Source organism: Salmo trutta, chromosome 16 (genome assembly GCF_901001165.1).
Source record: "Salmo trutta chromosome 16, fSalTru1.1, whole genome shotgun sequence".
NCBI lineage: Eukaryota > Metazoa > Chordata > Actinopteri > Salmoniformes > Salmonidae > Salmo > Salmo trutta.
Window position 1 is genome coordinate 8957726 of NC_042972.1, and position 7920 is coordinate 8965645.

A 7920-nucleotide genomic window follows, 5' to 3' on the forward strand; every position below is an offset into this window, starting at 1 on the left:
TTTTACAGAATTCTGCATGAAGAGTTTCAATTAGGTTTTTCTCCCATTTTGTGAATGCTTGGTTGGTGAGCGGACCCCAGACATCAACCACTCTCTCTCCCTCTCCTTCGCTCTCTCTGTCTGTCTCTTTCTTTCTCCACCTGCTCTCCGCACTCTAAATAGCCTTTGAGAGACATCTGTCGATAAAGCTGTTTGTCGATAAAGTTTACAAGGATATTTTAAAAAATGGAGTAAGTACCTCCACTTAATAACCTTCAAACAGCCACATAACAGGAAGAGAGGCAGACCAAACCAAGACATAACCTTGTACAGCTGTGTTCCTAACACTAACAAAGACATTTGGATTAAATCAATAATGTCAAAGAAAATAACCAAATATCTATTCTACTTTAATTCTCAAACATTTAGAACTACATCGTGTATAAAGTTACACATGTACCAACACATACTGTTTAACAACTGTTATAACTGTATATAGAAAAAAACGACCAAAACCAGTCATTTATTGGGTAAAACAACGTTTCAGCGTCACTGTGCCTTCTTCCGTGTGATGTCATGAATGCTTGAAACAGGTTGTGTGCTTTTTATTAGTGTTTCACCTGTCACCGTGACTGTGGCCAGCTTCTTTATTTGTATTAGTATATCACCTGTCACCGTGACTGTGGCCAGCTTCTTTATTTGTATTAGTATATCACCTGTCACCGTGACTCTGGCCAGCTTCTTTATTTGTATTAGTATATCACCTGTCACCGTGACTCTGGCCAGCTTCTTTATTTGTATTAGTATATCACCTGTCACCGTGACTCTGGCCAGCTTCTTTATTTGTATTAGTATATCACCTGTCACCATGACTCTGGCCAGCTTCTTTATTTGTATTAGTATATCACCTGTCACCGTGACTCTGGCCAGCTTCTTTATTTGTATTAGTATATCACCTGTCACCGTGACTCTGGCCATCTTCTTTATTTGTATTAGTATATCACCTGTCACCGTGACTCTGGCCAGCTTCTTTATTTGTATTAGTATATCACCTGTCACCGTGACTCTAGCCAGCGTCTTTATTTGTATTAGTATATCACCTGTCACCGTGACTCTAGCCAGCTTCTTTATTTGTATTAGTATATCACCTGTCACCGTGACTCTGGCCAGCTTCTTTATTTGTATTAGTATATCACCTGTCACCGTGACTCTAGCCAGCTTCTTTATTTGTATTAGTATATCACCTGTCACCGTGACTCTGGCCAGCTTCTTTATTTGTATTAGTATATCACCTGTCACCGTGACTCTGGCCAGCTTCTTTAACTGCTCTGGCTGCTCACTCAGACTAAACAGAGCAGACACCAAGGGACCACCCATATGCACCAGCTGTGTCCCAAATGGAACCCTATTCCCTGCACTACGACCCATAGAGCTCTGATCAAAAGAAGTGCACTTTGTATGGAATAGTGTTCCTATTGGAATGCAGCCTAAGACAATTAAACGCAATGTGCAGATTGGACAGCGCTCCCGAGCCGAAGATGACAGCCGACTGTGAGGCTGTGACTGTGAGGCTGTGACTGTGAGGCTGTGACTGTGAGACTGTGACTGTGAGGCTGTTACTGTAAGTCTGTGACTGTGAGGCTGTGACTGTGAGACTGTTACTGTGAGGCTGTGACTGGGATGCTGTAAATTTCCACTCACTACCCAGAAAGGAGAGGGCTGTGTGGGCTGTGTCTGCATGCGTTTGTGTGTATGTGTGTATGTGTGTGTGTGTGTGTGTGTGTGTGTGTGTGTGTGTATGTGTGTGTGTGTGTGTGTGTGTGTGTGTGTGTGTGTGTGTGTGTGTGTGTGTGTGTGTGTGTGTGTGTGTGTGTGTGTGTGTGTGTGTGTGTATGTGTGTATATGTGTGTGTGTGTGTGTGCGTGTGCGTGTGCGTGTGCGTGTGCGTCTGCGTGTGCGTGTGCGTGCGCCTGCGTGTCTGTGTCTGTGTGTGTGTGTGGGCGTGTGCGTGTGCGTGTGCGTGTGTGTGCACCTTCCTGGAATCATCCACTTTACATGTAACAAGAACACTGGTAAGTCGAGGCAACGACTGATGGACTCAACAAGAACCTTACCGGTCCTGGGCAGCGATCCACACCTCTGTGCATCACCATTGGTACAACAAGGTACTTGGGGTCTAATTCAGCACGACAACGCCTTTCCCTTAAAAGTAAACTCTAATAACTGTAAACTTCCATTTCCTGAAATAGTACACTAATAGAATCTCAGTTCAAAAACCAAAAGAGAGGCTATGATTGGCTTCCTATTTGCAGGTTTGTATCTGAATTCTGTAAAACCCAAATCATCATACCCGATGGCTTGGTAAATAGAGAATTGTCTCATTAAATGGCACCGGTACAGTGTATTATTCCAGCACAATAGGCACTTTCTCCACTGTATCCAATGTATTCTCTATCTCTATAGCCCACAGCACCACACACAGACCAGCCTGGTCTCATCGACTAGACGTAACATAGCCCACAGCACCACACACAGACCAGCCTGGTCTCATCGACTAGACGTAACATAGCCCACAGCACCACACACAGACCAGTCTGGTCTCATCAACTAGACGTAACACAGCCCACAGCACCACACACAGACCAGCCTGGTCTCATCGACTAGACGTAACATAGCCCACAGCACCGCACACAGACCAGCCTGGTCTCATCGACTAGACGTAACACAGCCCACAGCACCGCACACAGACCAGCCTGGTCTCATCGACTAGACGTAACATAGCCCACAACACCACACACAGACCAGCCTGGTCTCATCGACTAGACGTAACACAGCCCACAGCACCACACACAGACCAGCCTGGTCTCATCGACTAGAAGTAACATAGCCCACAGCACCACACACAGACCAGCCTGGTCTCATCGACTAGACGTAACACAGCCCACAGCACCACACACAGACCAGCCTGGTCTCATCGACTAGACGTAACATAGCCCACAGCACCACACACAGACCAGCCTGGTCTCATCGACTAGACGTAACACAGCCCACAGCACCACACACAGACCAGCCTGGTCTCATCAACTAGACGTAACACAGCCCACAGCACCACACACAGACCAGCCTGGTCTCATCGACTAGACGTAACATAGCCCACAGCGACACACACAGACACAATAGTCACACATGTTTGCATAAGCGGTTCCCTTCCTGTACAGCTGATTCAGAGGTTGGAAATAGAAAGGAATGCTCACACTCAAACACAACTGTTGAACGTGCGTGTGTTTGTGTTTGTGTGTGTGTGTGTGTGTGTGTGTGTGTGTGTGTGTGTGTGTGTGTGTGTGTGTGTGTGTGTCCTTGTTTACACCTTGCCCTAACATGTGAGTTTCCATCTGTTAACGCTTGATTGATATTCAGACACAATACGTGTCTGACTACCGGAGGAAGTGGTCAGAAACATCACATTCAGATCACAATGTGTCTTTTATTCTTCTACAAATGTCTAAAAATGGGGGCTTAATCAGAATGTGACAAAGATCAGGACAAAGGACTCATGTTAGCACCAGAAATGAACACTGCTAAAAACACAGTTGAGTCAAAGCACTTTCTCCCTCTCTCTTTGATCTCTGCCTCTCTCTCTCTGCCTCTCTCTCTCTCTGACTCTCTCTCTGACTCTCTCTCTCTGACTCTCTTCTCTCTCTGACTCTCTCTGACTCTCTCTCTCTCTGACTCTCTCTCTCTGACTCTCACTCTATCTGACTCTCACTCTCTGACACTCTCTCTCGCTGACTCTCTCTCTCTGACTCTCTCTCTCTCTCTGACTCTCTCTCTATCTGACTCTCACTATCTGACTCTCACTCTCTGACACTCTCTCTCGCTGACTCTCTCTCTCTGACGCTCTCTCTCTCTGACACTCTCTCTCTGACTCTCTCTCTCTCTGACTCTCTCTCTCTCTGACTCTCTCTCTCTTTCTGACTCTCTCTCTGACTCTCTCTCTCTTTCTGACTCTCTCTCTATCTATCTGACTCTCACTCTCTGACACTCTCTCGCTGACTCTCTCTCTCTCTGACTCTCTCTCTCTGACTCTCTCTCTCTCTCTGACTCTCTCTCTCTGACTCTCTCTCTCTCTGTCTGACTCTCTCTCTCTGTCTGACTCTCTCTCTCTGTCTGACTCTCTCTGCTCTAGTTATTATTGTCTTGGGTTGGGGGGATGGGACCTACATTGCATGCTCTCCTCTCCAACTGTAAACCACAGAGGACTTTGTCATGCTATTGAAATGCATCATGCAACATTCTGTGGTCCGGGGCCAGGGCCTTGCAGCAGACCTGGGTTCAAGTAGTATTTGAAATCAGTCAGCGTTGGCTTTAGCCTACCTGGTGGCCAGAGAGTCGGAGTTTGGCAGTTCTGTCACTACTGTATTGATTGTATTGTGCCAGCCAGGCTCAATCAAGCGCTAGGTAATGTATCAGAAATTATTTCAAATACTATTTGAACCCAGGCCTTCCGAGGCAACTGAAACTTCAGGTCTGGAGTCAGAGAAAGCAAGACATATTTATGTTGATTAATTTTCCCTTTTGTACTTGAACTATTTTCACATCGTTGTAACACTGTAGCCATAATATGAGATTTGAAATGTCTCTATTCCTTCAAAACTTTTGTGAGCGTAATATTTATTGTTAATTTTTTATTATTTATTATCTATTTCCCATGCCAATAAAGCCCTTTGAATTTAATTGAATTGAGAGCAGGGACAGAGAGAAAGAGAGAGAGAGAGTCAGTCTCAGGGACCTTACATAATGGCCCTACTTAAGACCATGGGCATTTCCACCGGGCCCTCACATTGAGATTTCCATTCCTCCCCTGAGGCCATGTTAACCTGCTATGATCTCTATTAGAGTTTTCAAATCTCTGTGATTAATTCAAGGAGAAGAAAGGAAGGAAGGAAGGATGGATGCTTTCAAAGTATTTCAACAAGGCCCCTGGCTCTCATGCTCAGCTGAGCTCCTCAATTAGACAGAGAGAGAGAGGGGGGGTAGGGAGGAAGAGCGAGAGGGTGGAGAGGAGGGAAAGAGCGAGCGACAGAGAGAGAGGGTGGAGAGGAGGGAAAGAGCGAGTGAGCGAGAGAGAGAGAGAGAGAGAGAGATAGATATTTACACAAAGTAACTATGAGGTGAAATAATGATTTACAGAGCTTCCAGGCACCCTGGGTATACGGCGTTATCTTAGTCGGGTGGATGAACGTTAGTAGTGGAACCCTTAGTTTCACCAATCCATGTGTGTTGACAAGTGACTCGGCTGCTTAAAGAGGAGGGGGGGCGAGGAAGGATTTCAGAAGTATTCATACAGAGCTCAGCTTAATCTTGATCATCATTACAGAAGCCTAGAAATTGTTCAACCTCATTAGACTTTATTGATAATGACAACCATTTTGGAAATACCCACAACGACCTCACAACCCAATCACAAAGTAAACAGGGACTTATTGAATCATTAAACCAATTCTAGATATTCAAAGACCACATGCATCATGAGAAAAGGTTATTTCTGCCAGGCAAGTGGACATAAGGTAAACTATAGCGAAGATATATTTGCTTTTGCACATGTGATAGGGTAACATTATTACCCAAGTCAAAGCAAAGGAAACAATGTTTCACTACAATTTTTATTACAATCATCAGGTATGGATATGGTTTTATCTATCCGTTTCAAACGCCCTTTATATTGCACGCTGCTACATTCCTTCCTCAAGGGCACACGTTCAACCTCCAAGCTCCGACATAATCAACATAATTCATTATCTTTCTTCTACAACTGTTCCAATTATAGCGACAGAAAGAAGAAGTGGCCTTCACTGACAACGCTATATTCAACCATTTTTACCAAAGTTAAAGAGAGACGCAAACGTAGCTTCTGTAGCCTAGTGATTAAATGTAGACTAGTGATTAAATGTAGACTAGTGATTAAATGTAGACTAGTGATTACCTGTACCCTATGCAGGAGGGCTATAAACTGGGTCCTGGGAATAGTCTGTTTAGACATTTTTCTCTCAATCCCAGCTACGCGCAAACTCGGTGACACGGGCGGCATTTAACGGAATATCGGGTTTTTTAATCTGCAATGTAACACATCGCTGTTAGGCTAAACACGGAGTTACGTTTCTGGGCATACTGAGAACGACAGAAATGAATGTAGGAAATGAAATAGAAAGTAGCCCCGTTTCTCGTGGTAAAAGGATTGTATGGCAACGCCAGAAAACGACGCTGTTTTAACCTATAAACCGAAGTGCCGTGACTGTCTGAGGTAGACTGAATTATCATCAGACATACAATAGCAGGCGTTGTTACACCGTTACACCATGCCAACACATAACCCATCTATGGCATAATCGTTTGATCACACAATGGACACCCACTATCGATTGAAGGAGAATATATTATGCCAGCCATTTGCAGGCTGGCTACACGACCGCAGACACTGCTCTTTATGTTCACCCACACACCAACTCAATTATTTATGTCCCCTGCCAGCCTTGAAGATCAACTCGTCTTTCGGAGATGCTATTCATCACACCGGATCGAAATGTAGGCAAGGCTATATGATGACACCATCTGGTCTACTTTAGCCTATGACAAAGAGAAAAATCAATTGCGCACATAAAATCAACTACACGAGGATAATGTCGGGTTGAATGTCTGTGAAACTACTGTAAAATGAGCGACAATCACCACAACGTGTCGCCTATTGAAAATGTGTTCATCTGCGTCTAGTTTAGCCTACTATATGACTGAGGAAACAATAGCCGAGCCTCAAGGAGGATGTGAGAGAGTTGATGTATGAAATGTAACATGAGCGAGCCAACCGCGCACCGTGCACTCAGTAGCTGCTCTCTGTTCCGTTAGTCAGACATTAACCGCCCGGTGGTGGCAGAAAAGGAAAGCATTCAGAGCCCCCCAAAAAACACACATTACCAATGGAATCACCTTCAAGTGAATTCATGTGTAAATGTAAACCTATGAAATTATCCACTGTAGCCTAGGGTTGTCACAAAATAATATAGATATGATTTGCGTATAATTTGATTGAGTTTGGAGGGAAATGTAGGCTTCATCCCTCCTCTGATGCGAGGATATTTGCATGAGGTGTAAATAACAAGACTCAACCTTTAAGCGGAAATGTGTTCTGAACGTTCTGTTTTCAATAACGTAACAGAAAAATCATGATATCAACATGCAATAATGATTCATCCTCAAATGCTACTTTTTAAGCATTAAACGCCATAAATGAGATTGAACAACATATTGTGACACAGAAATTACAAAATTCACTATCGGAAATAAAATATTATAATTAATCTAATAGTATATGAACTCTAATCATTGGCATATAGCCTAGCTCATATAGCTGTAACCTAGGTGATGATGATGATGATTCCTTAGCCTACCTGTATTGTCTTGAATTTATTTTATTCCTTTAGAACTGATCAGTCCCTTCAGTGTAGTACGGTGGACGGCGTGTTGAATAGTGAGACTTACGGCGGTAAATGTTATTTATAAGGTTTTCTTTCTGACCTTTGTCTCTTAAAATGGGTGACCATGTGTGGAAAAACACCGGCCAACCTCCCAGTGCAACAGGAGAGCGTCTTCTTAAAGAGGCAGGTTTCGCTAGAATCAGCTCGGCGCTTGTTCCGCGCAGCAACATCACGTTGTGCTGTACGCACGCGCGCACAGAGAGCCCAAGAGATCGGAGGGAACGGAAAGCACACAGAAACAACACATAGCCTTCCATGCGTGCCTGATAACAAATAGAATTGCCACTCAAGTATACTTAAATTCATCAACTTTTTTTTCCTATGCATTTATACTTGTTTTGCATTTTTTTAAACAAACACTTTCCATTCTAATATAATTCTGCACTGTCAGCTATGATTCACACATTGACAT

At 43.9% G+C, this 7920-nt stretch overlaps 1 protein-coding gene across 1 annotated transcript in view; it reads right to left on the reverse strand.

Moving 5' to 3' along the window:
- LOC115150034 (sodium- and chloride-dependent taurine transporter) overlaps positions 1-7621 on the reverse strand; it is a 38805-nt gene extending 31184 nt beyond the window's left edge. The window contains exon 1 of the mRNA XM_029692908.1: positions 7422-7621. The gene's annotated coding sequence lies outside the window, so the exon portion shown is untranslated. The remainder of the gene's footprint in view (positions 1-7421) is intronic.
- Between the last annotated feature and the right edge of the window lie 299 nt (positions 7622-7920).